General features: G+C 34.0%; 1 protein-coding gene and 1 long non-coding RNA gene across 8 annotated transcripts in view; one reads left to right on the top strand and one right to left on the bottom strand.

The window, feature by feature from the left end:
- The window catches only part of ROBO1 (roundabout guidance receptor 1), a 1,129,252-nt gene that overhangs the window by 642,740 nt on the left and 461,849 nt on the right, over nt 1-24,663 (bottom strand). The window lies entirely within an intron of this gene.
- LOC140621842 (uncharacterized) overlaps nt 19,125-24,663 on the top strand; it is a 51,476-nt gene continuing 45,937 nt past the window's right edge. For both annotated transcript variants that reach the window (XR_012021570.1, XR_012021569.1), the window contains exon 1: nt 19,125-19,190. This is a non-coding gene — a long non-coding RNA (uncharacterized lncRNA). The remainder of the gene's footprint in view (nt 19,191-24,663) is intronic.

Genomic DNA, 24,663 nt, shown 5'->3' with positions numbered 1-24,663 from the left:
TTTCTTTCATGCCTTGTAAGGAATAGTTATCCACCTGGCAGAGAAAGTTCTGGAGTGACTTCTTGTTTTATTTATTATTTTTTTAGAAATGTTCTCCTTGATTCTAAAATGGCATCCCACCCTGGGAAATCATTTCAGTAATATGTTCAGAGAAGCTACATATGCAATTAACATAGGATAGATCATTGTTGAAACATCTGATCACACTTAATCACAGAGTATGAAATCAATATCATTATTTCTGCTTTGAGCATGTACACTTATTACGAGCCCACGTTAGCCCTAACTACTGTTTTGCATAACAGGAGCTTAGGCCTGTCACACTGGCTTTTTTTCCTTTTATTTAAATTAGTTATTTAGTATTTTCAATGTATTTGGTACTTGTGAATCTATTTTTACTTGTTCCTTTCCTTGACTGTCATCATTTTCCTTCACAAAGAAAACACACACACACACACGGAAGAACAAACAGAGGAATGAACAGAGATAATATTTGGTCCAGTAAACCTGGGGAATCGGGATAGACAAACACTTTTCTGACATAAACCACTGTACCATATTATGAAAACAGCAGTGCAACTGGGAGAAAGAAGACTTAAGTTGAAATACCAGCTCTCTCATTAACGACATCATCTTGGGAAAGGCTCTTCTCTTGGGAAAGTCCTCCTCTCATGGAATGTAAGCCTTGTATCATTAAGGAGTAAATTCATATAAACCAAGATGATAGCACATTTTCTCCAAGGTGTTCTATGATGCTCAGAGCCATACCTAGATTAACCGATAGCTTCATAAATATTTGTAAAATCCAATAATGTGTGAATGAACTTCATTTCTTCATCTTCAAATGGACATGATAATGTTTACTCTCTCACAGGGGTTGTTACAATATTCAAATGACATATGGAAAAACATCTAAAATAATAACCAGCATTTAATAGAGCATGAATATATTCTTTTAAATAGGAAATTGAAAAAGAGCTTCCACATTCTGATTTCATAATCAAAATGAGGAAACCAGAATAATTGACTTTGTGTGTCCATCAACCACATACAGCCAGGATGGAAAAAGTTTTCCCTCTCCTACCACTCTCTTTTCCAAATCTTAAAATACAGTTTAGCTTTAAGACAAAATGGTACCGTTCTTATAGCTGATTTTACTCCTGAGCTAAGTAATTTTCTGAATCAACATGCAATGGCTAGATCAGGCAACCTATTTGGATTGTCAATAACATAATATTTCTATAGAAAGAATTCTGCAGTCTAATCATTGGTATCATTGTATTTTCCCACTTAAACAGTAAAAACAAATGATTGCCCTGGCATATAGGCAAACACACACACACACACACACACACACACAATCTTTTGTAGTGGTTGTATATGAAGGGAGATTTCAGTACTCAGAACTTAGGTTCAGACACTGCATAATGTCAAATATTAATCATTTGCCAGACCTCTTACCCCCACCCCCACTGACAGCAGGAAGAAGTACATTAAGAGAATTACTTCCCCGTAAGTGAGGTAACATCTGCCTCAAACCTGGGTTAGGATAGAGTCTGGATCATCTCCCTTGCAAGATCTGTTCATGTGGAGTATAACAGAGGCATTCAGTTTTTGCCTGAGGGTGGATTTGGAATGCATAATTTGGTAGAAACTGTAATAAAGTAAGCAGTGTTTGGCACACCAGTAATCTGCATTGAGTAAAGACTTCTGAGCATAAAATTCATACATACAATTTCCATTCTGGTTTTTCCCCACCTTTTAACTCCATGAATCATAATGATAAAAAAAAAAAACACTGATGAACAGGGGCCTTCCGTCCACACACTTAAATCATGACTTTCTTGATTTTTTTTTTTTTGAACTTTGTCTCAAAGCAAAATAATACTTTCTAATTAGGAAGAGTCACCCTTTCCTCACAGCCTGTAGACACATGGCACATATGCTCATTACCAATCTCACATTTTTAAGCATTTTCAGTAGACAGGGCTTGAGGGTATAACGAATGGAAACAGTCTGCCCGTGTTAATCCAGTTGATTAAAACCAACGGGAACCAGCTACAGGTTAGAATTAACAAACTTTGTACATTATGTGATTGAAAGGAGTAGATCCTCAATAAATGAGGAATGAAGAAAAAGAATAATGCCAATAACATTTTATTGCTATTTGGGACAGAGCTTTCATTCATTAATAAGAGATAAGTCAGTAAAAACTAAGAAAACAGTATTAGGATTTTGGACTCACACTAACTTTATCAACTCTGTCACCAAGATATTTGATAAACTTAAAATAAGACTCATTTGTAAAATGCTTTATGAGTTAAAAACTACCTTACATCCATTCGTTTCTGTGACTTTTTATTCTTATGACAACCCTGTAAGCAAGGTCAAACAGATGTCAGTATCTTAACTTTTAAAAGAGGAAATAAACATGTCCCATTTTTAATAAACATTCCAGTTTGTTCGGATGCAGGACCTCTAGATATCTCTTAGTGCACAGTGAGCTTCTGCACGGAATTAGAATGTGTCTTCGTCCCTTCTCAATCTCTAGATTTTAACTTATAGCTCAGCAGTCAGTACTTAGTAGTTTTAATTAAACCAGTTAAAGTACGCAGACATAGTACTACTTTGTAGGTACAATTTGTCTTTTTCATAAAGAGGTAATGTCCTCATGAAGGACATATTCTAAGGCCTATCATATATGCTATTACTTTCCAGAAAATGAGCCTGAGATTGTAAACCTTTTCCAATGTTTTTTAGTGCTAGGGGAAAATTATCCATTAATAAAGAAATGCTAAAGGTGAGGTGAAATAGGCAGAGTTTATTTAAGTATATTTTTAGACTATTGGCCTGAGAATTTTGGCAACTAGCAAAGTAGGATATACATTGAATTTTTGGACTCATGATTGATTCCTTTTATATCCAGTGTATGATAGAGAAAAAAGGAATTTATCATACTTTCATGGAAAAAAAATTCCTGAAAGCTCTCTCACTTGCTAAAAATATCAAATGGAACCCTCAAAATAAGAATTAAAGTTGACTCTCTGGGCTAGGAACTGAGTAAATTAGCAGATTTTGAAATAATCATATAATCTAGAACTGCCACTCTGTTAGCCAGCCTAATAAGTTGGTCTGAAATGAATACCTGGTTTGTTCCATTCCATCATGGAAGTCCCTGATGGTCCGATTTCAGTTAGACTGGCATTGGAGGCTATCTTTTCATTTACTGCAGCTCATGGTTCACACAAATTGTTCATATCCCATTTGCTCATTTGATTCAATCCTGTAATTGATTATTCAAATAATCAATTTGAAGTAAGCTGGAAAGGGAACATTGTCTTCATTTTATTAAAAAAGAGACAGAGGGGGGCCCAGAAAGATTAGGTTGACTCTCCAAGGTCATCTGGCAAGGTAGTAGTTGAACTTATATTGGAAAAGTGTTTTTCTATGATTTTGAGACTCCATGACATGCTTGAATGTTCCTTTTCACCTAGGGATAATAACCAGAGTGATAATCCTAGACCACAAAGAATGACTAAAGGAAGAATTTAGGGCAGGGAAAGAGCCACTGAAGATTAAGACTTGTGCCTAATTTGGATTAAAACCTCTTACATAAATTAAAATCGTGTTTAGCAACAGGTATATAACTGAAACACCAACTAGACACTAGATGATTTTGAGTCTATGTGATCTTACTCTAGGTTGTGTATTTTTCTCCCTTGAAATGCACTAGCCATCTTTAAACATTCAGCTACAACACCTTCAACCCAATGCTAAGTAAAAGGAAGAAAAATGGAAACATACTAGTCCCCTCCTGCCACATATTTAATTTCATGACCTTATTTTACTTTTTACACTTACAATTTGACTTCTTTTTGTATTTTATTTTTTTGTTGTTTTAAACCACCTAATGTTTAACTTGTATGTCATCAAATGTTTTCTCCTCAGAAACATTAGTGTGCACATGTGAAATGGTTTAATTTATAAACACACACAAAGTATATATTTACATCTTAAAATTAGGACAAAGTATGAAAATATGATAGGGATATTTACTGGTTTTCATCATCATTTCTCCATTTAAGAAGTTAAAAATACCATTTATTTATTGTTCTGCTTTCTCCTTCACCCCATCTCAATCTGTATTAGGCATACTGTACATATCTCAGTTTGTTTTGGAATACCACAGATCACACTACCTTTTCAGTTAGTGCTGCTCATGCCAATATTCTTATTCCGTGCATTGTGTCACAGCAGCACAGGGGGAGACACAGAGCTTCAGCGTGAATTCCTCCCGAAATTCATCACTACCTTGGCCTGAAGTACTGTTTGGGATTCGACTATTCAACTCCTAGGCTATTGTTAATCTCTTAAATATTCTATATCCACTGGGAGACACCAAATGCAGATGACCACAAAATTTGTCATTTCAAAATGTCAAAGACCTCAGACTCAAAACTTTGTTCAAAAACTCTCTGTGTTAAGTGAGATATTCTAACATTGGCCAACCAACTGTAGGTAAAGGCTGCTGAGGACATTAGGCTGTCACCTAAAAATCTATGTAAAAAATGGTATTCACCATAAACATTTTGTTAGAATGTCCATGCCAGAATATGCCATTTTAAAGATGTAAATTTGCATAGAGATGCTTTTATTGAACAGCAGGGAAAACAAGATATATAGGTAAAAATTTGTGAACTTTGGATGTTGGCCCTAAACCTTCATTTTTCAGCACAATTTGTTTTAAAATCTCCCTGTCACTTTGTGTATTCCCCTTTACTTCTATTCACAAAGCATAATAATCTTTTATACTCAAGTTTCTAATAATCAAGTAAGAGAAAAGTGTCCAAGAGGAGTTTTTCAATCTTAAAATGCATTCTGTAAACTGTATTTTATCAGCAGGTATTTTTTTTAGGCCTCTGAGGCCAGATACAACTCTAACTTCACTGTCCCTTCTGCAGTCTCTCAGGCTTTAAAGGAATGTTAAAAATACACAGTAAGAAAGAATGGACAGAAAACTTCAAGCAATGTACTGTCTTACCTTTATATATGTTTATATCTATATTCGTCTATTTAAGTTCTTGCTGTTTTATTGAAAAAGCCGGCTGGCTTAGTTAAGTCTAATTTAAAGCCATCCTAGTTATACAACCAAAGGATCTCTGGGAATTATGTATAAAATCACTTTAGCTTCATTATCATAAATATGCCATTTCAAGTGTGTTTGGAAATGCTCTACTTGGTATTTTATGAAAGAACTCAGAATCATTGTACTAGACATGCGAGAATCTAGAGGATTTTTAAAAAATGTTTAATATATATTAAATATAAATATATGCACTATGTACCATACATATGTATGTATGTATATATACATTTATGTATATTGACTGGGATCCCAAGAATTTATGGAAAATGAATTTTCTAACGACTTTGAGTGACACAAACTCAGAATTCAAATGTTTACAGAAATACATAAACTGCGGCGCCTCAGTGGCTCAGTTGGATAAGTCTCTGGTCCTTGATTTCAGCTTAAGTCATAATCTCAGGGTTGTGAGCTCCAGACCCATATCAAGCTCTGCTTTGTGCATGGAGCCTGCTTAAGATTCTCTCCCACCGGGGATCCCTGGGTGGCTCAGCGGTTTGGCACCTGCCTTTGGCCCAGGGCGCAATCCTGGAGTCCCAAGATCGAGTCCCGTGTTGGGCTCCCGGCATGGAGCCTGCTTCTCCCTCCTCCTGTGTCTCTGTCTCTCTCTCTCTCTATGTCTATCATAAATAAATCTTAAAAAAAAAAAAAAAAAGATTCTCTCCCTCCCTCTCTGTTTCTCCCCACTCGCACACACTCAATTGCTCTCAAAAAAAAAATAAAAATAAAAATAAAAGGAAAGAAAGAGGAAAGACAAATACTATGATTTATAAAGAATCTTCTTATTACAAGTTTCAGATGAGTTTTCCTTAAACATAAGGAAATTTAGTTGGTAATCATTTTTCTTCTTCTCTTTACAAGGAGTTTTACAGAAAGTCTTACAAAGTGGAATCAGAGAACAGAGATAGTCCAATGAAGACTTTGTTATCTGAGCAAGATTGAGGAGCATGCTCTTTTTCACTGTATTATAAATAGTATCAGTTAAAAAATTGCAGAGAACTTCAAATTCTGATAGCAACAATCATAATTTCACCTAAAATGGCATATACACATGGCATATAATTACTAAATTAAAGATGAACTCTGATCAATTCATATTTAATATTAGTTTTCTCCTACAGAAAACAAGAGAAACAAGACCAAGCTATATCTTCATAATGCTTGTAAATCCCATCCTCAGAAAATATCTTTAATTGCTTTTTTTAACTATTAAAGTGATATTATAAAGAAGAATTTTCCCTATAGAAAAGACTCTAGTAAATACAGAACCAATTTGTTTGCATCATAGTTGATTTTAAGGATTATCTGCCTTTCAAGGAACATAGCATTTGTTATATATGTTAGCTTGCTAATTTGGCTACATTTCGAACAAGAGAAAATAAAAATGTGGATATTTCTTTGCAGATTCCCATTCTCACATCATATAGAACAGCTGCAAAAACATTCATTCTGGTTTCTTTTTATTTTCAGGACTACACATCTAGTGGATATAAAAACTAAATGGTATTAGATACTGTAAAAATAGGTTGTATATAATCAGCATAATGATCTTTAAACATATTGTGTGCAAATAGAGAAAAAAAGGTTTTCTTCCATCATGCATTTTTATGGCCATTTTCTCGGGAGCTCATATTAAGTCACTGTTTTGCAACAATTTCCACTCTCACCCCAACAAAGTACTTTCTGGCTGCATGACCTAAGTTGCTTATATAATTTGTCAGGACTCTCTGGTGTTAAAAAAAAATTAATTTACTTACAAAAGATATTTATAAACCTCTTTTGTATAAGACACAAAGAATATTTTATCGAATCTGAAAGGGAATTCATCATAAGTCAATTGGAGCACCATATAATTTCTTATTTTTATTATTTTTTAAAGATTTTATTTATTCATGAAATATACAGAGAGACTGGCAGAGACACAGGCAGAGGCAGAAGCTGGCTCCATGCAGGGAGCCCAATGTGGGACACGATCCTGGAACTCCAGGATCATGCCCTGGACCCAAGGCAGATGCTAAGCTGTGGAGTCACCCAGGGATCCCTAATTTCAAGACTATATAATTGAATGAAGAAAAAATGCTCTTCTACCTAGTTTGAGAATAGTCAGGAAGCATGATTCTTTCCTAGAGTTGTTCTAACATTTTAATTGACCGATGAGATTAGTGCTTTGTTTTACTCAAGATTCGAAAAGAGCTTTCTGGATCAATAGGATGTTTGTACTTTATCTGAGGTACTAAAGTGAGTCAAAGTTGATTAAGGATCTTCTCTAAGTGGATCCATGCAGATCTAAACAGAATGTTTTCTTGGTTGAAAGGCCAGGTCAACCGCGATCTAAGAAAACCAAACAACCAAAACAGAGTAAAACGAAACAAAAACACAAAAGTTCTCTGATGGATAGAATTCCCAAGGTAACCCATTTAACCTTTATCAAACAATATGACCTTTAAAGTATTTCCTCTAAGGGGTATCTTTTAACCACTCACATCCTTTTGCTCTAGGATATGATCAGGACGTCAGGGACTCTTGACTTCAGCTCCACATTCTCACAGACTCTAAGACTATCTAAGTAAAAGTTGGGGAAAAAAATGAAAACAAAAGGTGTTTTGGTAGATAATTTTAATACTCAATACTGGTGCTAGAATCTCAACCAACTAGAGGAGTTGAAATGCACAGTCACTTTTCTGACCTGTATTTGCAAGGAAAAAAAAAAAAAAAAAAAGATGGACTTTTCTAGTTTCAGACTCTTGTTTTAAAACTCTTGAGGTTACTTGTTACCACATCATAACTAATGTATCAATACACACACAAAAAAAAAATTCTGGGAAAGAAATGAAGAGAGAACCTGGATTGAATCAGTGGGAAATGAAAAGACAGGATAAGAAAATATTCTGCAAGTATATTAATAAACATTAAGGCATTAAAGGTTGGTGATTTAAAGGAAGAAGACTATAGTTTTTAAAAAGTATTCTACAGGGCAGCCCGGGTGGCTCAGCGGTTTAGCGCTTCTTCGGCCCAGGGTGTGATCCTGGAGACTGGGGATCGAGTCCCACTTCGGGCTCCCTGCATGGAGCCTGCTTCTCCCTCTGCCTGTGTCTCTGTCTGTGTCTCTCTCTCTCTGTGTGTGTCTCTCATGAATAAATAAAATCTTTGGAAAAAAAAATATTCTATATGAAAATCTTATTCAACTTTACTATAAAAATATACTATGTATTATATTGATGTATATATATACTTTACATATAAATGATAAAATGAAGTAGTATTAGCATAATTTAAGACAATAAGATGTAAAGTTGTCTGCTAAATTGGGATTTATATGATGAGCTCTTATAAATTTCATTTATTTTATTTAAAAGAGGCCCGGCAGTCCTGGAGACGCCCTGAGGTGTTTAAGATGGGGGAAAACCCCTAGTACTGGATGAAATTAACAACCTAATGCCCAAACTTAAACCAGAAATGTTCACTAAAGATAACAGAAAGGTAATATGATTATTGGTTTAGTGAATTAAAAATCCAAGATTTCATTCATACAGGCCTTCAACATTGTCCAACAATCTTATTTCACTTTTCCACAAGGACTGCTTTCATACACTTTAATATTATCTATTTCATATCTTCTCTCTTCCTTTAATTTTCCTGCTGCTACTTTTAATCTGCACTCTCAGTTTAGAATATAGTTTTCAACTTTTTTAAGACAATGAAAGCCATCAAGTAAAGAACATCTTTATTTTCTTGCAACTAAATCCATCAATCTAATCTGTATACTCCAATTTCTTCATCCATCTCCCTATTATAACAGAACAAAGGTACCTCCGGATACCAAAGACCAATCCCTCCATACATGCACTGGATTCCATTCCTCTTGCTTTCTCAAGGACTTTGCTCATTTTGTATTTCACTCTGTCTCCTCATCATCAGATCATCCTATTTTGCATCTCCCTTCTTGATTACCTTGTTTCTTCTCTTCCTTCCTTCATATTGTTTCCTTCTCTTCTTCCCTCCTCCTAAAACATTACAAATAATGTACAAACATCTTCTAGGTCTAATGACAAATATAGCTAATTATTATATTGGTATTATAGTAAGATAGCTGGTATAATACTGGTACATGGTATAATCTTTTTTTTTTAAGATTTTGTTTTTTTATTTATTCATGATAGACACACACACAGAGAGAGAGAGAGAGAGAAGCAGAGACACAGGCAGAGGTAGACGCAGGCTCCATGACGGAGCCCGACGCGGGACTTGATCCCGGGACTCCAGGATTGCACCCCGGGCCAAAAGCAGGTGCCAAACCACCAAGCCACCCAGGGATCCCCTAATCATTCTCATCCCATCTTTAGCCCAGACAACAACTGTAAACACTTAATGGGTCTCTAAGCTTCTATATATGCCCTATGAGAAATAATGATTTTAAATTTAACAATGGCAAATATAAGAATATGTTATTCCAAGCTTTATACCATGTCTTATTTGAATATGCAGGACCTATTCACCTTGCTTTTCAGTCCACTAGGATCTGGGCATCCAAAACTAATGGAGACAGTTTAACATGCGAAATATTTCCTACCACAATTCGTTTGTACATAAGGTTCTTTCTAAGTGAAACAGTATCCTCTTTTCCCTCAATCTCTCACATGGTTGGTCTCTCTCTTTTTTTTTTTTTTTTAATTTTTTTTTTAAGTTTTATTTATTTATGATAGTCACACAGAGAGAGAGAGAGGCAGAGACACAGGCAGAGGGAGAAGCAGGCTCCATGCACCAGGAGCGCGACGTGGGATTCGATCCCGGGTCTCCAGGATCGCGCCCTGGGCCAAAGGCAGGCGCTAAACCGCTGCGCCACCCAGGGATCCCCGGCTGGTCTCTCTCAACTTAAGTATATGATTTAAGAATTTCTTTACCTGGTTTATCTCCTCACTACCGTATATTGCTTAATTTTCTTTATCACAATTTATCTCTGTCTCATCTCTATCTCATTCTCTCCACCCATTCATCCATTCAACTACTGAGGTTATTTTTTTATTATCTTTCCCTTTATTACATTACAAGGTCCCTAAAAGAGGGGAGCTGTGCCTCTTAATTTACTTTTCTATAGCCATACCTACTATGATGCCTGGTATGTAGGCACTTAACTAAAGGTATGTTGAAATAACTACCTCTTAAAAAATATGTCCCTCAATCTAGGGATAGAATACTCTACTGAGATCAGGAACCTAGTTATAGCACTTGTTGTTGATGATGAGACTCCTGATATATAAACAGGACTGGTTAAAGTTTTCTAAGAACAGTCTGAGACTTCAGATCAAAAGTACTGAGTAACATTACTACTTGCTGAGAGCGAGGGCTCTAACATTTGTTACCACACAAAAACCAATCTTTAGAGATATTCAGCACTTAGCAATAATCTCAATTACTATATAAGGTAATATAATCAGGATTTATTTTATGTCTCTGCCAGAAACTTCAGTCTGATTTTATTTGACATTGCAGATTTCTGGGTTATACTGGCAGAAGAGTATGAAGAAAATCATCTTAGAATTCAGAATAGCTTGATTTGAATGCTGGTGGGTTTTTTTGTTTGTTTGTTGTTTTTTAAATCGTGAAGGCTATGAAAGGTATTTCTCTTTGGAAATAATATCCAAAATCATATCAAACCAAAATTACTTCATAGAGTTTTTGAGATTATCAAATTAGATAACATATTGTGTCCTATGTAAAACAAATGTAACATATAATTGTTTCTATTATTTTCTTCATCATGATAGAGATGAGTATCTCATTTTTTTAATGGAAAGATTATTAGGGTTTAATTTCAAAGATTGGAAAAATAGATTTTTACTGAGGTATCTAGGTCAGAGCTTAGCAAGTCCTTATTTACTTATAAATTCCACTCTCATCTATACATTTAACAAATTATTTTTGGGAATCTACCATATGCTAAGTACTGAGTGAAGCAAAATTACACAATGTGAATAGGACAAGTATTTGCCTTCCCTAACAGAGTTTAATATCTAAGGGAGAAAGAGATGATAAGTATATAAAATCACATATAAAAAATTCCTTATAAATATTTTAAGTTGTATGAAGGAACATAATAATTTTAAATAGGGAAAAATTAAAGTGGGTAAGGAAAGAGCTTTCAGAGTTAGTTTTTTTGTGATATTATTAATGAAAATATAGTAACACAACTTCATTATTCTTTCAAATGTACAAAGATGTGGAAATCAATATATAATAGTCTCTATATTATAGAAACTATAGAGAAAGAGATAAGTTTCTATATTATAGAAACTATCATATAAAGCATGATATTGTATGCTTTTATTATATATATTAAATATGCATATTTATATGTTACATAAAATATGTATTATATAAATGTATATATAATACATACCATATATAACAACTTACTTTTAGAATAATCATGTAATATATTTTTTTTCATTTTGTCATATGAATTAAATATTTTAAGTCATTTGTTCTGAATAATTTTAATGCATTTGCAGAAGTTTTATGATACAATGGTACAAATATAATATTGTGAAATGTATTTATGAATGAGAAAACACACTTTGCAACAGCACTAATGCATGACCAAAGAGCAAAGCATCAAAAAAATTCAGGTTAAAAATTGTGAGTAACAGACTGTAATAACTATATATGTAATAAGTACATATAATCTTATGATATTTTTCTTTCTTTCCAAAATTTAGGATGGATTTGTGAAAGTTAATGACACTGTAAATCAATGCATTTGTTGATGAGCTATTATACGCACATGTATATAAATCAATCTTTTGTTTATTTTCTTAGAAGCTTCCCCCACACATCTGTTTCTACAGATATTCTTCAAGATGATGAATGATTTAAGTTATGTGTCAATCAGAATAAAATCCAATGAAAGCTCACAAACATGTAATTTTTATCTGTAATAATTTTGGTTAAGATGTTTTAGTTAAAGGATATATAATTGTGTGAAGACTAAAAGGGCAGCAAAATGAAAGGGAAGGTCTAATCACAACCCGTTTGGTAACGTAAAAATCATGAATACTCAGTTGTAAGCCTCCAAAAAGTGAGAATAAACCTGCAAGAGATGGAAAATATCCTTCTTGGCTACTGAATACTGACGCGTGGATCCATTTTCTTCTCTGTGGGTGGTGATTACTATTGCTGCTTCAAGAATCCCAAACATTTCATGGTGTATGAGAACATAGATGATGCATTTAAGCATGGAATTCACATTCTAGCCGGAGGATCTTATTCCTATTAATGATATTGAGTACTAACAGAAATCTTAAAGCACATTGTTATATGATATAAAATAAATTGATGCCCCAATCCTGAGTAGGCTGGTTTGCTTGGTGTCCGATGACAATGGATGGTTACAGCTGCACGAAGTCATAACCAACTGGCCTTCTGTTTGAATAAGTGCCTAATCCATTTTATAGTAATCTAAGTGGATATAAACTTTGCACTTATCTGGCTCAACATTTCACCATTTAAAAATCCTTTCCAAACACTGATACAAAGAGTAATTATTTCGAAGTTTGCTCTCCCATGTTGTATAGAAAAATATAGTTTTAATGTATTTTGAAGTTTCTCTTATTATGCTACCCTTCACTTATGCTTTTCATTTGCATATTTGGTTCTTCTTGGTATTGGTAAAGAGGTCAACTCTATATAATCAGAGAATACTATCTGAAATGGCAGTTACTGTCCGTATGTGGCTATTTAAATTTATGAAAACAAAATAAAATTTAAAAATCAGTTTCTCAGTCACACTAGCCGTGTTTCAAGTGCTTAAAAGCTATGTTAAAACATTTCCATCACCATAAAAGGTTTTAGAGGACTCCGCTGTTCTGAAAGCCTACATATAAAATAGAAAAATATATAAAAATACATTCTCCACTACTTATAACCCTAAGTCCAGCTTGTGTGCCTCCATTCTTGGAAGCATCTGAACTAATCCTGCTACTCCATACTTGGAGTTGAGCCTGTTCTAGAGCAGAACTCCAGAAGTAGCTTCTAAAAATAAAGTGGCCTTGATCCAATCAAGATGAATCTCTAGGTTTTCAGAAGATTTAAAATTGTTCCACATCTTGCAATACTTTACTGTCTTACCCAGTGGCCAACATGCTTCCAAGGTTGAGAAACAGCGGGAGTTGGGTAAACAGGTCTAGGCCTATGGCTAAGAGATGATGGTGGGAATCTTAAGCTTTGAATCAATCTTTCTTTTTGTTTTTGCCACTCCATGATTGGATTGTTGAAAACATCCCTTGAAAAGACCCACTCATGAACCTGCATAGAAATCGATCTATTTGAAGCTTTTATATTTAGTTTTTATAGTAATGATGCAAAATGTCTGGCTGACTACATGTAGTATGACTTTCAGAAGGTTTCTGTCACAGATCTGCTTTGTGGTATCAATGTCTTATTCCTAAACCCTAGCAACTCCTATAACTTCATCACCTTTCTACAAGTGTTTATTATTTTGAATATAATTTTTCAGTTTTATCTATTTTGTTAAAATATTAAGAGTGTTACTCCTTTGGAATTATATTACACTAAAATTAGTGAAACAGGAATCTGATAAACTTCAACCTGTCATTCAGGGATTTAAGCAAATGATGAGTCTTTCATGTTGCTTGGAAAAATAGAATTTCAGGTCAAAGTAGGAGAATGATATATTTGTAATCATGCACTACCCATGAACTGAAAAGGAAAGCAACCAGAAAAAGTAACTGCCAAGTTCTCTTGCAAATGATTGTGTGCAAAGAACAATGATCACAGGTACACTATGAAGCAAGGTTCCTTTCTAGCAGTTATCAGTTCTGAAAGAAATGCCATCCATCCTCCACTTCGTTGGAAATAAGCCATAAAATAAATGTCATCATGTCAGCATGCTCCTGTTCTTTTGATGTTTCAGGGTTCATTGACACCAAAAATATGGATTTAAACAAATAAAATCCACCCCTGCTACAATACCAAATAATAATTCTTTAAGTTTGAAGTTGCATTGAAAATAATGGTTACAGTTCCAAACTTCTTTTAAATTCTCAAAAAGAAAAAAAAATTAAAAAATAAATAAATTCTCAAGAAGAAAAATATTAGCATTTAACTAATTGGGTAATATTGTACTCCTGCCTGTGCCACTTAATGAGGATATTAACAGTATGCATGGTCACATCATCCTCATTGATAGTTTTGAGTTGTATAGTTTCACTTCTCCTTTTACATATTATTTTGGTTTCAAATTTATCTTTTGGTCTCAAGCTCATGCTTGACTCAAGGTCAAGATGTTTTCTTGTTGTGATTAACTGCAGTGTATCCTGGTTTGCACTGGCCACTTGACTCCACCTCATTTTGGTGACATTAGACAATCATGTAGCCTATTTCCCCAATTCCTTGGTCCTAATCTTGCTTCACTCTGGCTGACACCACTTGCAACATTCTTGTTTCAACCACCTTTGCAGTGGGAAATCAATTGACTGACAAGGGTTCTGAGTATAGGTCAAAACAATACTATTCTGATTCCAAAATACCAACATTAAATATGCTTACTTATATAAATGCCTGCTATATTATCTTTTGGACATATTTATGCATTTCAAATATTTCATAATAGAAACTGTGGTATAACACGAACCTTATCTTTATACATATAAACTACAATATTTTTTTCTAGTCCATTCTCTAGAATACTTCCTCCCTTCAAAAGAGTTACATTTATTCAATAATATCCTGCACAGTTAGTAAGGGATGAATTTTTCTTCCAACTAGAGAAAGCAGGTGTGTGTAAAAATAGGTTAACATCTATAGGTAACTTCCAAATATACATGGTTGCTGTATTTAATTGCTCTGGTCTTAATTTGTATTCAATGTATCATTTATAATTCATATTTTATTATATAAAAATATAAAGGGAAATAATATAAGAAGTTATACCAGATTATATTGTTTTTTCCTGGCGGACAATGTCAGTGTCACATCTATCTTAGTTACAGCACTTGTATCTATCAAGTGTACAGCATAGTACCTATCTCAGAGTAAGCCCAACATGTTAATGAATGAATGAGATTCATTTTACTTATACTATATCACTACTTTGTCACTTTTCTTCTTATGTCCTTTGTGTAATATGAACACACACAAGATTTACTGTTTGGAGATAAAAGGAAAAAACACACGTAGAGCTAGCAACCCAATTTAGTTTAGTTAGAATGATTTCATTGATGAGGATTAATGTCAGTAATGTAATGGCTCTGAGAACACTGGCTTCTCATGTATTTATTAGGATCCATTCTTTGTACCTCTCCAGTTTATTAAAGGTGAGCTTCAAGATTTTGCTAAAAATTAAAAATGGGTCCATGATATCTCAAAGGAACACATGGGAGCTAAAAATGTAATTAGCACCGTATTTTAACAAAATTCGAGACTGTTCTTCCCTGAGATACTGTGGAATATGAGCTGCAGATGTGTTTACTCTGACAAAAGACTCAAGATCAAAACAATTCCCATAAACAGAGAGTGAAAAAGCCATTTCCACCCTAAAATTCTATATTTCACCACCCTAAAATTCTGTATCTCACGTTTCTTTATAGATTAAACTTTCAGTGCACTACTGCAGTATTTACTATTTCAAGTGATACATACAAAAATTCATTCAAAGTGTTTCCTAGAGGAGTAGTTACTTGAAGATTGCTTTAGGGTCAAGAAGCCTGGGAAGAAACCAGTGTCTGATCCATCAAAATACAGAATGTCTGATGCTGCAAAGGTAGCACTGAGCAACTGCAATTTCTATTCTGTAGCTCACAGGTTAAAAACCACATCACAGGGCATGAAAACTAACACACAAGAGCCTCGGATGCCTCTTGGGGAATTTGGATAGGTTAAAAACACTACATATGCGCATATACACACAATTTCATGGAATTTAAGTCACAAAAGGATTTTTTTCTCCTTTTGTTTTATTTTATAAGAAGATTTTAGCATATTAAACTGTGGCATAATCATATGGTTCTAATACTAATAGCCATGGGATCTTCAGTTAGTATACCTGGAGAAAGAATATACTTGTCAATATTTATAACTTTGACATTAAAGAAACTGTCAACAATTTTAAATAAATAAATAAATAAATAAATAAATAAATAAATAAATAAATAAATAAATAAAATAAGATAAGATGAATTTATGTAGTGGCCCAGTAAAAACAAAAGAGAACTTAGGTATGAAAAACTGAAAGGCAGGCAGGCAGTTTTTTCTTCTTTAACTCTGTTCTACCTGAAACATAAACATGAAGGAAGGCCAGGGCTATTAGATCTTTCCAAATTGCAAGAGTATCCAGAAATCAGAATTTTGGCTTCAAAGCTTCTAACCGGTTAAATTCCTGCCTTTTCTCTACCCTTCCATAGACGTTTCAGGCAAAACAAAATACACCTGCCAGCTGTATTTTGCTACAGGGCTGTTAGTGTATGACCACTAGTGAAGCCAGTCAGTTTGACTCATTTGAAATGTAGGCTACTTGGATCTGCTTCTGTCAACCTCTCTGGGCCACAATGCAGCAATAGGGTGCTTTTTGGCTGGACAAAAATTATAAGATGTTTTCTGAACTCTGATATAGTATACTATTTATTTTATATATGTATGCATTCTTTAACATAAAAGAAATAATAATATTTAATAGCAAACAGCTACTATCCCTTATTCTAATCATAAAATCACTGCTGTTGTATTATTACTCTATGTGAACACTTAAAATGGTCTAGGAATATGGAGTTTTAAATCTAGAAGAAATATTATCATGCCATAGCCAATTTACTGATCAATTTTATTATGTAGCAGAAGGTAGAAAAGTAGGCTGTTTTCAAAGCAAATTACTCAGTGATTGTGTGTCATGCATTCTTGCCCTCATCTCAAAAGAAAACTCAGCATTTAAAAAAAAATTATTTATTTATTCCTGAGAGACACAGAGAGATAGGCAGAGTCATAGGCAGAGGGAGAAGCAGGCTTCCTGCAAAAGCCTGACATGGGACTCGATCCCACGACTCTGGGATCATGCATTGAGTCAAAGGCAGAGGCTCAACCACTGAGCCACCTGCATGCCCTGAAAACCCAGCATTTATAAACAAATTATTATCAAAATTTATCATTAAGAAGCAAATATGTGACCAAATCTGTCAAGGCTGTTCTTATTTGTCAAGTCCCCTTAGTATCCTTTTGATCCTAACCACTGGTCCTGTGGCAAATGAGTCAACACCGAGTGCAGACTCTTTTTTCTTGTTGCTGCCTGGGCAGCTGGCTTTGATACAGAACTGACCAAACAAATTAGTCCACCCGGTGGTTGAAGCTCTTTGCCATAATAAATGGGCTTACATAATTTTTCAAATAGAAAATATTAGGACATTTAAAAGAAAACTGCTAGTGGCAACTATTACTTCTTAAAGGTATAGTGCTCAGTTTCCCTCTGCCTACAATGCCTTCTCTCTCTTCCCTGCCAGGCAAATTCCTATTGATCCTTCAAGTTACCGATTGCCTCCTGTGCAAAGCCTTTCTTAACCTGAGAGTACTAGTACCTTCCTCCTCAGTGAGATCACAATGCTATATGTGTATGAACACACATATATACGTATGTATATACCTGTACATGTATGTGTGCATGCAGGTATGTACATATGTACGTGCTATCTTTTACTCTCCTCCCACTAGTTTCATCTGGGTGTGGAAAGGTTTATCTTTATATAAGATTCCCAGCATTTATAACAACATCTGGCACACTAGAGTTATTAAATTAATATTTGTTGAATGAATGAATAAATGACAAATACAATTTAAGCCCTTAATTATCAAGTTTCAAAAATTAAACAATTTATAGTTTATTTGGAAATTTTTTTTGGGATAAATTGTCAGTGAAAACGGTGGCATGGAAATTTACCTAATATATAATACAGAAATGTAAACATAAATGAGTTTTATGCCCCTATAACTGCAATCAAGATTTTAAGCAACATAGGAGCAAATAAAATGAGTATTTATTTTTTTAAAGATTTTTATTTATTCATGAGTGACAGAGAGAGAGAGAGAGGCAGAGGGAGAAGCAGGTTCCATGCAGGGAGCCCGATGTGGGACTCGATCCTGAGTCTCCAGGATCAGGCCCTGGGCTGAAGGCGGTGCTAAACCGCTGAGCCACCCGGGCTGCCCAAGAGTATTTTTTTAAAGAGCAAGTATCTCAACATTAAAAAAATATTGAAGGGAGGTGGGAAGGGGAATGGGTTAACTAGGTGATGGGGATTAAAGAGGGCACTTGTGATGAGCACTAGGTGTTGTACGTAAGTGTTGAATCAATATATTCTACATCTGACATAATATTACACTGTATATAAACTGGAATTTAAATAAAAGCTTGGAGGAAAACTATTACCCCTCAGGTCAAAAAAAAATTAACTGGGCATTTTAATATATACTGGGAAAAGAGGAGAGAAGCATTGAGGTCCTTAATAAGTAAGATTTATTTATTTATTTATTTATTTATTTATTTATTTATTTATTTATTTATTTATTTTTAAGTAAGATTTATAATGTAAAAACAGTAAAGTCAGAACTCTTGGAATAGAATAGTTCCTCTTATCTGGAGGAATTATGTTCTAAGACCCTGGCGGATGCCTGAAACTGCAAATGGTACTGAATATTCACTCTTTTTTTCCTGTAGGAACATACTGATAGTAAAGTGCATAAAATAGGCATACTAAGATATTTAAAAACAAAACTAATAAAATAGAAAAAAATTGTATTTACTGAATAAAAATCATGTAAATGTGGTATTTCTCTCTCAAAATATCTTATTGTACTGTACTCATCCTTCTTCTTGTGAGACATGATGATAAAATGCCTATGTGATGAGATGAAGTGAGGTGAATGGCACAGGCATTATGACCTTGCATGACACTACTACTGACCTTCTGACCTTTCATCAGAAGAAGGATCATCTGCTTCCAGACTGCAGTTGATTCTGGGTAACTGAAACCACCAGAAAGCAAAACTGCAGGTAAGGGGACACCACTGTGTATAGAATCCTTGCATTCAATAATCATCAGCTAATGAGAAAGACATTGAGAGCCATAGTATAATCTGTGATTACTTTACTTCCAGATTATGCTTAATCTACAACCACATGTTAAAATGTAATATATTTACATTACATTACATTTACAAGGCAGTACAGATACAACCCAATAGAAGAGCCCTTGCTATTTATTTTCAATACCCACAAGACAAGCAGAGAGAGCAGATAAAATACATCTAACTACAGCTGTTCAGCGGAAAGGACGCATGATTTAAACTAGAATAAATGTTGACATATGTACGATTTCCTTATATTTTAACATTATACTCACCATCCTTTCATTTTAATCTTTTAAATTGTTGTCTCAGATATATTCCAACTTGCAAAAATGATATATCAAACAATAGCTTGTAAATATCAAATCTCTAATTAGGTGCTCTTTCCTAAAATAGATCCTAAGGCAATAAGTGAATACTGAGTTTCTCTGTTTTTTAAAAAGCTTAATAGGTGCTATTAGATAAGTTGTTTGGAGTAGTAAAGCTTTGATTACGTAGAAATATAAGACATCTGTTTGGGGGCTAATATGGAAGTTCTAAGAAATTCATTAAAAGCAGAATATATATTAGAAAATTGAAATGTATTTATTTGGGGGTGCCTGGGTGGCAGATGGGAAATAGTTAAGCGTTTGACTTTGGGTTTCAGCACAGGTCATGATCTCAGAGTCATGACACTGAGCCTCATGTCAGGCTAGGAGCACAGAGTGCTTGGGTTTCTCTCCTTCCCTTACTTATTTATTTTACAAATAAATAAATCTTTAAAAATAAAAAATAAAATGTATTTATTTTGTTGATGCATTTTTCCATTTTACTTATTTTACATCAAGTGATGAAAATACCTTTTAACGATTTTTTCAAATTAAGATAAAGTTAAAAATTCAAAAATGAGGTGACTATCAAAAATAATTAAAGCCTGGAAAAAAAATCCTATGGAACATATGTAAGTTTGCATTGTGATGTTCCAATTAATTGGACTGAATTTTCTTTTACTTAGTCAAGAATATTGCTAGTGAATATCTTATACTGTTTTGTACTCTATTTAAATTGATAATAACTGGATCTGTTCAAAATTGATAATAACTGGATCTGTTCAACTTTCCACCACTGAGAAGAGAGTTATGTATGTGACTTTGTGCAGTTATCACAAAAAGCAAACACCTTATTTGTAGATGAGAAAACTGAGCCTTGGTAATATACAGGAAGATACCCATAGTAATATGGTTCAAGATTATTAAGTTAAATACTTTAAAATAAAATTTTATGTGTATGGTACTGTTCTAGGCAACAAAATAAACAGTAGTGTTCTTTGTAACCATTCATTTGTTCATTATTTATTCAAGAAACCCTGAACAGTAAATATGTGTTTGACCTTGCACTAGAGCTGGAATACAAAAATGAACAAGAGTATTTTCAATGAGTTAGTGGTCTAGAAGTAGAGACAGACATATGAACTAAGAAATTCAATAAAATGTGGTACTTGCTGAGATAAAATAGCCACAGGGTGCTATGGAGAATACAGACACTTAGCACAACATAGTTATTCAGGGAGAACATTCTATGGGTGATGAAATCTTAACTAAGTTTTGAAGGTAGTATAAAGGTGAAGAAAAGAGAAAAGGACATTCAAGATAAAGAATACAGAAGGAACAAGTTATGTGTGAGCACTAAAAATAGAACCCTCTTCTCTATCCAATTGTTCATTCAACCAAGATTTTTTTTTTTTTGTACCAGTGACTGATCTAAGTGAATGAGACAGATAAGATGCTGCTCTTACAAAACTTTCATGGTGGGAAATAGTCAGAACAATATCAAGGAAAGATGTGATGAGAGCCTGGATAAAAGAAGTGACAGTAGTGGGAGATACGAAATGAATCTGAAAAATATTTAGAAGATAATATGTGTAGACCTCTTGACTGATTGGGTATATGGGACAAGGGAGATTGCGAAGTCTACATGTCATAGGCTTCTGGTTTGGAAAATCAGATGGATGTTTAACTATTAACGAAAATTTGGACTTAAGAAAGATCAAGTCAATTTGAGACACATTGAGTTCTTCTGGACCTCCAGAGGATATGGATAGCAGACAAAGGGGTATTAACTCGCTAGCAAGAGGAGGAACCGTGGCTCAAATGTACACCTTTTGCACTATGATCAATGGTCTTTCCATAAAACCATAGAGAGCACCTTCAAGCAAAAGAAGATGTGATATCATTGAACAATGAAGAATAGTCAACTAATAATTACAATTTTTAAAAAGATTTTAGTTACTTATGATAGAGAGCAAAAGAGAGAGAGAGAGACAGAGAGAGAGAGAGAGAGAGACCATGAATTGGGGGGAGGGGCAGAGGAAGAAGCAGACTCCCAGCTGAGCCAGGAGATGCAGGGCTCAATCCCAGGATTGTGACCTGAGCCAAAGTCAGATGCTTAATTGATGGAGCCACCCAAGCACCCCTACAATTTCAAAAATTACAGTTATATACATGTGAGACAGTCCAGATTAATCATAATACTTTACTATTATTTCTAAAGAGAAGCCCATATACAGAAAGGAACAGGAATGATGTTAGAAAAATTGGAAATCTTGAACCTGTGTCTATTTATACCTATATAAACTTAGTGCTATGTTTGAGTAAGTTCTGGGATGATTCTAAACAATTCTTTATATCCATTTAGCAGGTACATCCCTTAATCATCCCATCCACAATTCTCTTTTAGACATTAAAAAGTCTATATCCTTTAAAGTGTCAAAAATCTGTACTCTATTTCTCACCCCTTTCCAACTCAGAGTCTTGACAATATAAATGAAACAAGACAGTACTGTATATTACATGTTTTCAGGCCCAATCCAATCACTTTAAGGTTATGGTAAAGATTCAGTTTTATAATTTTTTAAAGATTTTATTTATTTATTAAATCATGAGAGACACACACAGAGAGGCAGAAATATAGGCAGAGGGAGAAGCAGACTCCCTGCAGGGAATCTGATGTGAGACTTGATCCCAGGATCTCAGAACCCCAAAGGCAGATGCTCAAGCACAGAGCCACCGAGGTGTCCTGGTTTTATAGTTTAAGAAACATTCAGATTAATCTTTTAGCCTCTCCCATATTTCCATTCAATCCGCAACCTCTGAGTAGACGTTCTTCTCACTTTGAAAAAGAGTGGACATCTCGGAGGGTCCACATTTATTTATGAATTATTAATGAGTCTATGTTCTAAAGTTATCAACAGGCATTCTGCTCTATTGATGAGTTTTTTCATGTGATATATCTACCAACACACACACACACACACACACACACACAGTCAAATTCATAATAAATGTTTCTCTTAAATGTAGCAAACTTACTGCTCTAAATATGTGAAGGTTCTTTATTTTCTGATTTGTGAGGAACTGAAGGCCTGAGAATAGTGGAAGGAGAAAAGTATAAATAAATATTCAACATATGGTTCTATTTCTTCTTAGTATAATCATTGCTCAAAGTTTATATGATAATATAACGGATTCCTTAAATTTATCCTTTAAAAGATCACAGATGAATTACTGAGAAACTATTCTTTATTATTTCAAATAATTATATCTATGTTTTTTAAAATCTTTTTTAGTTTCAAGTTTTTATTTAAATTCTAGTTAGTTAAAATATAATATTGGTTTTAGGAGTAGAAGTTAGTGATTCATCAGTTGTTGGATATTTGGGCTCTTTCCATAGTTTGGCTATTTTTGATAATGCTCATATAAATATTGGGGTGCATGTGTTCCTTCTAGTAAAAATACTTTGCAGTGGGACGTCTGGGTGGCTCAGTGGTTGAGCATCTGCCTTCATTCCGAGATCAAGTTCGACATTGGGTTCCCTGCATGGAGCCTGCTTCTCCCTCTGCCTATGTCTCTGCCTCTCTCTCTCTGTGTCTCTCATGAATAAATAAATAAAATCTTAAAAAAAGAATACTTTGTAGTATATAATATAAATCTGTGTCTCAATTTTGGTAATTGCTGTAAAATAGTTACACCATGAAGGTGAATTGAGAAAATTATACTGGTCAAGTTTTGAAAGTATAATTTTGATATAGAAAATATTTTTTAAAAAAAGAAAATATTAAGAATTGATATAAAAATATTGTCAAGCCAAGTGTAAAACTAACAAAGCCTGGGAAATAGTGTAGCTCAACCTAAAAGAATTTCTATATTTGATTGAGGGAGACTTTGTCTAAAATAAATGCAAAACTATAGCTATTGATCAATCACCTAGATTCATGAATCCTCACACTTGTACTAGAAATAAGATGATAAAAAAGTGAAACTATGAAAAAGAGGAATAAAATACAACTTCTAAATTAAATTGTTCAAAACATTTAGAACAGGTGAAAAAACAAGGGTGAAAAAAGAACTGTATTCACCTATTTTACCATGTAAGTTTGTTTCATCTTATTTGTAATTTTTTAATATTTCCATGCTTACTTATATATATAAAGCTGGTTTCACTATTTGATTTGAGTTTTAGATAATTATATTAGGTGCTGCTGAATAAGTGAACATATTGGAAATTATATTTTCACATTCCTTGTGATTTATAAATCAACATGTTATTCAAAAGCATTTATTCAAAAGTCTATGTATGGCTAACTGATTAAAGCTATTCAAAGGTAATATTTTAGCTATTAAAAAAACAGCAAGGGGGAGAAGAGTTATTAAATCTCACACTCACTTGACTTAAAATCTATAGCCCCTATGGAAGAATGTGAAATCGTGGAGAGCAAACCAACCTCTGCAGTGTTTTTCTTAACATATTGTCTGCACCTGTATATAATTGTAATTTCCCAAAGCATTACTAAATAGGCCAAAGGTTGTAGAGTTATTTCACAAAGAATAGCCCTTTAAACCCAAAATACTAGTGTCTCATTTTAACCACCCATTTAACCTGTGCCTAAAATTAGCAATGCAAGGAATGTTATCTGGCCCGTCATGGCCATGACATGTGTGGTACCCAGAGGCATGAAAGAAGTCTTGTATCACAGGACCATTCAGGGAAGCTGAACAGTAAAACAGGAAGCAGGGCCAAGGAAACATATCAAAGCCCTGGATTTTTCCTTAGCTCTGCAGACATTTTGTGAAATTCATCCTAAGGGAGAGGATACAGGAAATTGGGTAATATTTTGCAAAGACAATTATAGCCTGGTGTGCCTCAATAACCTAACACATACAAGGCCTACAATTCTAAGAAATCAGACAGTATAAACTTCATATACCAGATCTTTGAGAGAAACAGGTAAATATGTTTAAACGTCCTTATTCATAATAGTTTACACTTAAGATATTAACATTTGGAAACATGGCTTCATGAAATTTTAAAAAATGATTAAATACACAAGAGTGAAGGAAAAGAGGAGACATGAAAAATATGAC

Source organism: Canis lupus, chromosome 30 (genome assembly GCF_048164855.1).
Source record: "Canis lupus baileyi chromosome 30, mCanLup2.hap1, whole genome shotgun sequence".
NCBI lineage: Eukaryota > Metazoa > Chordata > Mammalia > Carnivora > Canidae > Canis > Canis lupus.
Note: the sequence above shows the minus strand (reverse complement) of the source record. Positions and strands in the feature narration are given on the sequence as shown.